The sequence below is a fragment of the Triticum dicoccoides genome, chromosome 4A, assembly GCF_002162155.2.
Source record: "Triticum dicoccoides isolate Atlit2015 ecotype Zavitan chromosome 4A, WEW_v2.0, whole genome shotgun sequence".
Taxonomy (NCBI): Eukaryota; Viridiplantae; Streptophyta; class Magnoliopsida; order Poales; family Poaceae; genus Triticum; species Triticum dicoccoides.
In genome coordinates, this window is record NC_041386.1 from 582,926,032 (window position 1) to 582,935,461 (window position 9,430).

Sequence of the window (9,430 nt, forward strand, 5' to 3'; positions counted from 1 at the left end):
CACAGATCTGACCCCCCCAAGCTTCTTTGAGGTATTCTCCCCCATTCCCTCCAATTTGTTTTTGTTTTCCCCTCTTTGGTTGGATGCATTATTCAACACTAGGTGATGTTAGATGAGTAGATGGTTTCTTATTTTTAGGAAATTTTGTGTAGTTGATAGATGATTAGGTAGGCAGTAGATGATGTGTAGTTGAACATGTAGGTAAAATCAATTCGGTTTTGTGTATATGTTGTCCATAGGAATTTTTTTTTGAATTAAGAGGGGTGATGAATATATGATTTGTGTATGTAAAATAGACTTTGGCATACTATATTTGGTTTGATAGATGATGTGTGTATGTGTAGATAATACTATATTTATGTGTGCATATGAAGAAGAGAAAAATGTGAAGTGGTATGACAATATAGTTGAATATATAGATGGCAAATTTTTTTATGCAAAAGAGATGATGAAATTTGATTATTGTGTGTGACATGATTTGTTCAATAGAATGGCGGATGATGATTATGAAATATATTTTATGGTGAAAGTTGGTACTCTAGATGATATGTGTGCATATGTAGAAGAAAGAAATGATGTGGTTATGTTTGAGAAGAATGGTGGTGTTTTCATATGGCATAAACTTGGAGAAGGAAATTGTTTGATATTGTTCATGTATTCATAGATATTTGTGAATTTTTTTGTAGGATGGCGGATGGTGATGGACCTTGGTATGACGGATTAATCGATGAGTGGGATAAGGAGCATCATGCTCGTGCCATTGAGAATTGACAGGTAAGAAGCAAGACTGGGTCAATTTTCGTTGTTTCTCATTTGTGTTCTTGTATTGATTATTAAAACATCACTTTATTTGCAGGTTGTAGTTGCTATGCGCATGAGGGGTCATTCCGCTGATGACTTTGATTACGACCCGCGGTATGAGCCTTACATTCGGAGATTGGGTCTTCTCCCATTCGTGTTGCAGTTTAAGCGACGCGCTCCGCCGGTGAACCACGCGGCGCTGACCGCACTTGTGGATCGTTGGAGGCCGGAGACTCACTCCTTCCACCTTCCATGTGGGGAGATGACGATGACCCTACAGGACATGGCTATGATAAGCGGCCTTCCTATAAATGGACAAGCTGTTATCGGTCGTGTCAGCGTGGGTAATTGGCGAGAATGGACTGCCGATTTAATTGGTGTTCAGCCCGAGGGCCCTCAGGAAGGCAAGGCCGATACCGCGAAAGTGAGGCATTCTTGGCTAAAACTGGTCAGAGGAAACACCAACCCGTGCCCTCAAGATGCCAATGACGTGGTTGTGCAGCAGTACGCGCGGGCCTATCTTTGGTATGTACTAACCAAGGTAGTCTTCTCAGATGCAATTGGAAACTCAGCCCTCTGGATGTTCTTGGAGCCACTTAATAACTGGGATACCCAGTATAGCTGGGATTCGGCCGCACTAGCATACTTGTATCGTCAGGTAAGAGATATTTGTAACCATTTATCTTGCATTTGTCATGCGCCTCCATATGTAACATGTTTGTTTGATTGCAGCTTGACTTGGCGTGTCGGAGGAAGGGAGGTACATCCTCATTGTCTGGGTTTGTTTGGAGCCTATCCGTGTGGATGTGGGAGCGGATCCCGGTTGGACGGCCCGATTTGAAGAACCCCCTCATGGCAAACCCACGGGGTAATCATGACGGGTTGCATGATGATGATCCATATCGGCGCCCTACGCTTGCTTACTATTGGGAACAAGTGGCTGTCTACACAGGAAGCTCGCATGTGCGATACAAGTGCTATATGAACGAGCTGGACACCTTGACTGCTGAGCAGGTTTTGAGTAGTTCGATGAGATAAAATTTAGTCAAGAATGAAACTTATGTAGCTAACCATGTATCTCTTTGTTTTGCAGGTACATTGGTTGCCTTATGTGGAAGATCGTGACTTTGATCTTAATGAGATGTGCACGCGTGATAGCCATCTTTGGCGGGCGAGGTGCCCAATGATATGCTTCTTCGCAGTCGAGTGGCACTTTGTAGACCGTGTGGCAAGACAATTTGGAAAAAGACAAGGTATTCCAATTGAGGAGAGCAAGGAGGAAATGCTATCTCTGCATCGGTAAGCAAGCATGCATTGAGTATGTAGTAGAGCATTGAATAAGTCAATGTTTGCTAATGCTTTGTCCCGTGCATCATTTGTAGGTTCGATCGAAGGAACAATCAGGATATATCGGATTGGGCAAACAAACACCGTGCGTGGATAGAAATTTGGAATCAAAGAGACACGTTAGTGCAATCAGAGAATAGACCTCACAATCAGTCAGCATATCAGAAGTATCAAGTGTGGTATGCGGATCGTTACCGGTTAAAGCTGAAGCCAGGTTGGACTCACGAAGAGTGGTCGGAGTTGGTGTCTGAAGACCCGGAGACTGCAGAAGGTTATCATACCTTCAACACGGCTGTGAGAGACACCAGAGGGGCTCATGTTGACTACGCATCGATGCATGACGAAATGGTAGTCTGTTTGACCTATTCTAACATACTTGCATCATGTTGTCTTCTTTCAAATACATAAGTTTGGTGTGCTCATGAATTGCAGGGCAGAGAGTTGCTTCTGTGCGTCAACGATGCCAATGTTGCACTGAGTCATCCACCTGGTGGTGCATTATCTGAGAGGACTCTTAGGAGCACAATGGAGGTTAGTCGCAATATATTATAAAAGTTTTTTTCGCGGATTAGTTATTTGCATCTCATATCATAGCATATTTTGTGTTGTCGCAGAAGTTCAAGAAGCGGTTCCATAAGATGGCAGCTATGCTTTCTTGCCATGGTGCTCAGTCCAGTGACGTGTATGCACCAGGTAGCCGCGCCGCCAGAGCTAATAAACGGCGTTATGTCCAGAACGAAGAGGACATAGAGGAGGAGGTCAATGAAGAGGAGCCAGCACATCAAGAGGAGCCAACACATCATGATGAGCATGAGTATGATGCAACACATCAAGAGGATCATGAGTATGATGTTGATGCTCCACAACCATCACAGGTTACACAACCGACACAAGGCAATGCCCGCTCTAAAAAAGGCAAAGCAATAGCTAAGACACCGGGCCAGAAAGGTAGAAAGAAGATATGGAACACTCAATTCCATAGTCCGGAGTATCCTCATCAATTTATGCCTGCGGGAATGCAAAGATATAAGTCGAACATTGATGCAGAGGCGGAGGAGGCTAGCGAAGAGGAGGAGCATGAGGCTAGCGAAGAGGAGGAGCATGAGGCTAGCGAAGAGGAGGAGCATACACTTGCAGATATCGTGAAGAGAGGAAGGAATAAATGAGCTTGTTGTAGTTTGTTTCAATGAGCTTGTTCTAGTTTGTTTCGACGAACCTGGTGTAGTCTCTTTCCATGAACTTGTTGTCGTTTCTTTCCATGAACTTGTTGTTGTTCGAATTAAGTTGTACCGGATTCGTGAAGTTGCTATGAATGTTTGACATGAATGATGTGATTTATGTTAATTGTTGTTTCCTGTGATTTAGTCATTTATATGAATGTAGATATGAATGTTTGACATGAATGATGAAATCTGTACTTAGTCATTTATATGCACAGGGAGCCAGACGCCAGGGTCCTTGGCGTCTGGCTGTAAGTCAGGGGACCAGACGCCAGGGTCCTTGGCGTCTGGCTGTAAGTCAGGCGACCAAACGCCAGGGTCCTTGGCGTCTGGCAGTCTACTGACACCAGAAACAGGGTAAAGCAGGGGAGCCAGACGCCAGGGTCCTTGGCGTCTGGTCCTGGTGCAGACAATACTTGCTTTTTCACTTGTAGTTTTGTCTTTTCACTTGTAGTTTCGAATAACATACATACATAAGCATTGCATAGTCTTTTCATAACACTATAGTTGACAAATGACAAACATAGTTCAAATTACAAACTTAGTTCATGACCACGATGGTCTACGATACAATGCAAATTACAAACATAGTTCAAATTACACAAATAGTCTCGAATGACATAAGTAGTTCATGACCACGATGGTTGAAACGACATGAACATCACATATAACTCGGTTTCCTGTAGCAATGCAAGTCAACAACCCTTTTCCATTTCCATTCTTCCAGCATTTCTTGAATCTTGTCATCATCAGTTATGTCAACCAATTTTCTTTCCCCGGGGCCATCTGACTTCCTCCTGCTGACGTAGTACACAAAATCCTCTTCCTTCAACCCTTGCTTCAACATGAATTTAGTCTTCAACCAATCGAAAGTGAGGTCCACTTGACTAACTTGCACAATACATGGAGACAAGCCATGCACATGAACAACAGGGCTAAGCACCCACTGAGTTTCGTTAGCCATCTACAGCACACAAATCTCTTAGTAGCTAACCTATGATACATTAAACCACGAGGAAAACAAACTAGGGTTTTCACAAAAGTATGATAAATTAAACCAACCAAAAAATGGGGGTGGAGTTGATTGAAGTCTCGAAATCCTGAAGATCCAACGGTCAAACCGGACCGATTTGTGAGAGATCTGAGGGGGGGGTTAGGGTGCTGGACGAGGGAGTGACGTTGGCAGGGCTAGAGGTGAGAGTGGGTGGATATGAGTGAAATGAGAGGGGTAGAGGTGGAGATGAATGGATGAGAGGGGTAGAGGTGGGCCCAAAATCTTATCCACTCGAATCTTATCCATTAGACAAGAATGCTTTCTGGACACCAGACGCCATGAACCTTGGCGTCTGGGTGTCCATCAGACACACCAGACGGCCTGTCTGGTCACCTGCGTGAGCAAAGCACGCCAGACGCCAGGGTTCCTGGCGTCTGGGTGTCCATCAGACACACCAGACGGCCTGTCTGGTCACCTGCGTGAGCAAAGCACGCCAGACGCCAGGGTTCCTGGCATCTGGGTGTCCATCAGACACACCAGACGGCCTGTCTGGTCACCTGCGTGAGCAAAGCACGCCAGACGCCAGGGTTCCTGGCGTCTGGGTGTGGGAGGCAGACGCCATGAACCTTGGCGTCTGGGTGTCCATCAGACACACCAGACGGCCTGTCTGGTCACCTGCGCGAGCAAAGCAAGCCAGACGCCAGGGACCCTGGCGTCTGGGTGTGGGAGGCAGACGCCATGAACCTTGGCGTCTGGTTGTCCATCAGACACACCAGACAGCCTGTCCGGTCACCTGCGCGAGCAAAGCAAGCCAGACGCCAGGGGCCCTGGCGTCTGGGTGTGGGCCTGGTGTTTTTGCACACAGCTTGTTAAAGTTTTTGCTTAGCAACAACTAGCAAACACTGTTAAATATGAACAAAGCATGCTACTCTCAACTAAAAATATGAACAAAGCATATCAACTAGTCTCGAATGACGAACATAGTTTGCACATAATCTCAAATAGTCTCGAATGACAGAAATAGTTCATGACCACACAAGGTCTCGAATAATAAATTCATACATTAAACAAAGTCTCGACAGTTCATCATCGACGCCGGTGCCTTTCCATTTGTCTACTGAGTAGTCCGGGGCCACTTTCCCTTCTTGTCACGTGCCTCGTCCTCGTCTCGTGCATCGCGAGCCCTTGCAAGTTTGCTTGCCCTCTCTTCTTGACGAGCCGCCTTCTCTTTGCGTGCCCTCTCTTGCTCACGCTTCTTGCGCTCACGAGCCTCCTTCTCACGACGCTCCCGCTCCAATCCCCGTGCATAGGACTCCTCGAATAGGCGCTGCCTCCGTAACCAATCTACACGTTGGTCCTCTTGGATATCTTTTGGTACCTCGTGATCTATCCAAGTGAAGTACTTGCAAAGTGGAGGAGGGGACTACATATAAACCATGATTTTGTTAGACATATGAGTGACAACTTGTTGATGTTTTTTATATGTACACCTAACATACCGGTGGTATGTCATATGCGTTAGTTGGCCTTCGACGATCATGTGCATAGTTGGGACACACGAAAAACCTTCTACCTTCTGTCCATGACTTGTTGCGGTCAGTGGACACCTTCAGCTTGCAAACATCACCACACCAACATGGTGGTTTGGGCACATCCTTCTCCTTCTTCTTGTCCAAACTGGCCTCCAACCACGTCTTCGGCATGTCCTCTTGGTCCGCGCACGGTGGCCTCGTCCTGGAACCGGATGAAGCCATGCCTACAAAAAGAACAATTGTTAGCACAAGACATTAAGAGAGCAAATGCATAAATGCTAGGAATTGTATGAACAAATAATATACCATTATTATTAGATCAACCATCTGGATTAAACAAATAACCGAAGGCCGATCCATTATCAACCATTCCTCTACGACCACCTCTAGCACTTGTGCTTCCTCTTCGACCACGACCACCTCTAGCACTTGTGCCTGCTCGACCACCACCTCTAGCACTTGTGCTAGCTCGACCACCACCTCTAGCACTTGTGCTCCCTCTACGAACACTAGCACCTCCAGCACTTGTGCTCCCTCTACGACCACCACTACCACCTCTGACACTCGTTCTTCCTCGACCACCACCACCGTCACCTCTTCCACCTCTTTCACCATCGGTGCCGCCTCCACGACTTGTTTTTCTTTTTTTGGTTTTCTTTTTTTTGCATGTTCGCTCATTGTGTCCCCCTTCACCGCACACCCCACAGTTGATAATGTCAGGAGCCTCCATGAAATGACCGCTACCAAATTGTTTCATGCCAGTGTATCCAGCCAGGTCATCCATATCACCCCTGAACCTCTTAGTTCTCCTTCTACCCTTCGTCTCCACCTTCAGAAGAGGGTCTGGCCTAATATGAGGGCCATGGTACTCAGGCCACTGTGATTGGTCCAAGAAAGGGTGAAATCTTGGCGCCCATGTCAACCTAGTAGCTTCCACATGGAACTCTTGCATCCTCACGGTTTTTCCATCATTAACATGTATGTTTCTCGCCTTCGCCGCCGTTATCAAATGCGAGCATGGCCAATGATACTTACTAGGCCTCTCGCACTGGCACCACCGAGTCTTCAGTTTCACCTCAAATGCAGCACCACCATATTGTCTACCATCTCGTGTTGTGCCACCTGGCTCATCAATTTGATAGATCATTTCAAGTCTATCGAATACGATAACTTGTTGTCGTGAAGACTTGCTTGCTTGTAACTGCAACCATTCATCAACCTTTTCCGGATAATCCTTTTTTTCACCTATCCATTTTGCAGTCTCTTCAGAATGCCTCTGAAAGTACTCATTAAGCTTGAAGAAGGTGTACTCCACTATTGCAGTCACCGGCAAAGCACGAGCACCCTTCAACACATTGTTGAAACATTCTACGAGATTGCTCGGCATGTCGCCATATCGCCAACCACCATCGTCATGAGCGCGTGCCCACTTGTGCTTCTCGCTTAAATTCCTAGTTAAGAAGTCTTTTCCCCCTTTGTTCACCGCTGCAAAGAGTTTGTTGTACCGAGCATCGAAACCTTGGGTGGTGAAGGCCACACATACATGGGTAAGGTCTTTGCTGAGCTCCTTGCTCTTACATGCCCGGTAAAAGTTGGCCACGAAATGCCTCATGCACCATCTGTGGTGAAGCTTTGGAAATCCAGAAATAACAATGTCCATTGCCTTGAGTATGCCATGATGTCAGTCCGATATGATGCATACCTCCCTAGCCCCAATCACGTTGTGCCTAACATGACCCATGAACCACTCCCAGTTGTCTTGGTGCTCGGAAGGCACCAAAGCAAATGCACATGGCAACACGTTGTCGTTTGATGAGTGCGCCATTGCTACCATTAGTGTGCCCTTATATCTACCGGTCAAGAACGTGCCATCTATAGACAAGACCGGACGACAATGCTGAAACGCCTCCACACATTGTCCATAACTCCAGAAGGCACGGTGGAACACTCCCTCGTGATCCTCGACCACATGAAACATGCCCGGGTTCCTATGTGCAATGGCGGCCAACAACCTTGGGAGTTGGTTGTATGCTTCTTCATAACCACCGTACAACATCCTAATAGCATTTGCCTTTGCCTTCCATGCCTTCCCATACTTGACTTCATAACCAAATTGTTTTTTCACCGTCCGCATGAGAAACCTCACTTTCACAGTGGGATCAAAGGCTATGTCTTTCATCCATTTGTATCCAAGATACTCAGATGTGAGTTGACGGTGTGTCTTTCTAAGTCGTTTCGATGGCGGTTTGCATCTATGAGTGGTATCACAACTTGTTAACACCCATTCTTCGGTTTCTTTAAGCTTTCTTGCACGAACCTTCCATGTGCATTCCTTTTGCTCACACACCACGGTGTAACGCAACTTCATGTCAGAGTGCTCAACATAAATTGGCCTATGGTTTCGAATGGCATAGTCAGCCAACCAAAACTTCAGCATAGGCAAGCTCAGAAACTTCAATCCTTTCTTCAAATAAGCATTCTCGTCCTCATTCTCCACCCTTGGTTCTCCTGGATCCGGGCATGGTGTTGGCTCAATCGCCGTCATTCTCATTCCACCTTCAACAACAGCTTTATGGGCAAGGCCGAGATCTTTAAATAAGTGAGTTCTTTTTTGTAAGCCCGTCAGCTCAAAGTGGATTTGGTTCTCCTCCTTTGTGAATCCATCCTCGTCCAACTGTTCAACTGGACCCTCGTCATCCGAGTCATACGCATATTGACGCCTAAAAGGCAAGTCACGATCCATGTCCTTTTGCGCTATGTACACATCCAAGTCACCAACATCATTGCCATGAAACCCTTCCTCTTGCTCTTCGTCGTCATCATAAGCATCTTCATCCTCTTGAATTACTCCGTCACTAGCAATCACCTCAACTTCATTTGCTTGGCTAGTTGGTGGTTGGCTAGAAGCATTGGGGGCATACAACTCAACCTCATTTGCTTGGCTAGTTGGTGGTTGGCTAGAAGCATTGGGGGCATACAACTCAACCTCATTTGCTTTGATAGTTGGTACACGGGGACATGGTGGGGGATAAACATTGGGGGCATCAACCACAACCGTATGCTCAACAAGTGGCACCATTGTCCTCTCGCTCATGTCATCCATTGGGGAAGAGACATGCCGGTTCAAATCAAAGGTAAACCGAGGAGATTCAGTGGTGGCAAACAATTCAAGTGACTTGTCTTCCGATTGGGATACTTTTTCCTTGTATACATCCCAATGCAAATCCGAGGTGATAGGCATACTTTTCAAGCGAGATTTGGCTCCAACTCCAACATCATACCTTCCTATTAACTTAACATCAACATTGGTGTCCATCCACTTCAAGACTTGTCTCACTTTTGCAACAACATCCTCATAGCTAGGGCTTCTATCAAAAACCAATGGTTCCTCACCCGTGTCGGCATTGTTACTCAAGAATGCCTCCTTGTCAATGTAATGAACATTAACAAGTCTCTCCATCTAAAAATTACATGAATGCATTTAAGACCTCAATGAGAATTGGTGTTTATCCAAATACATCTTATTATATCCAAAT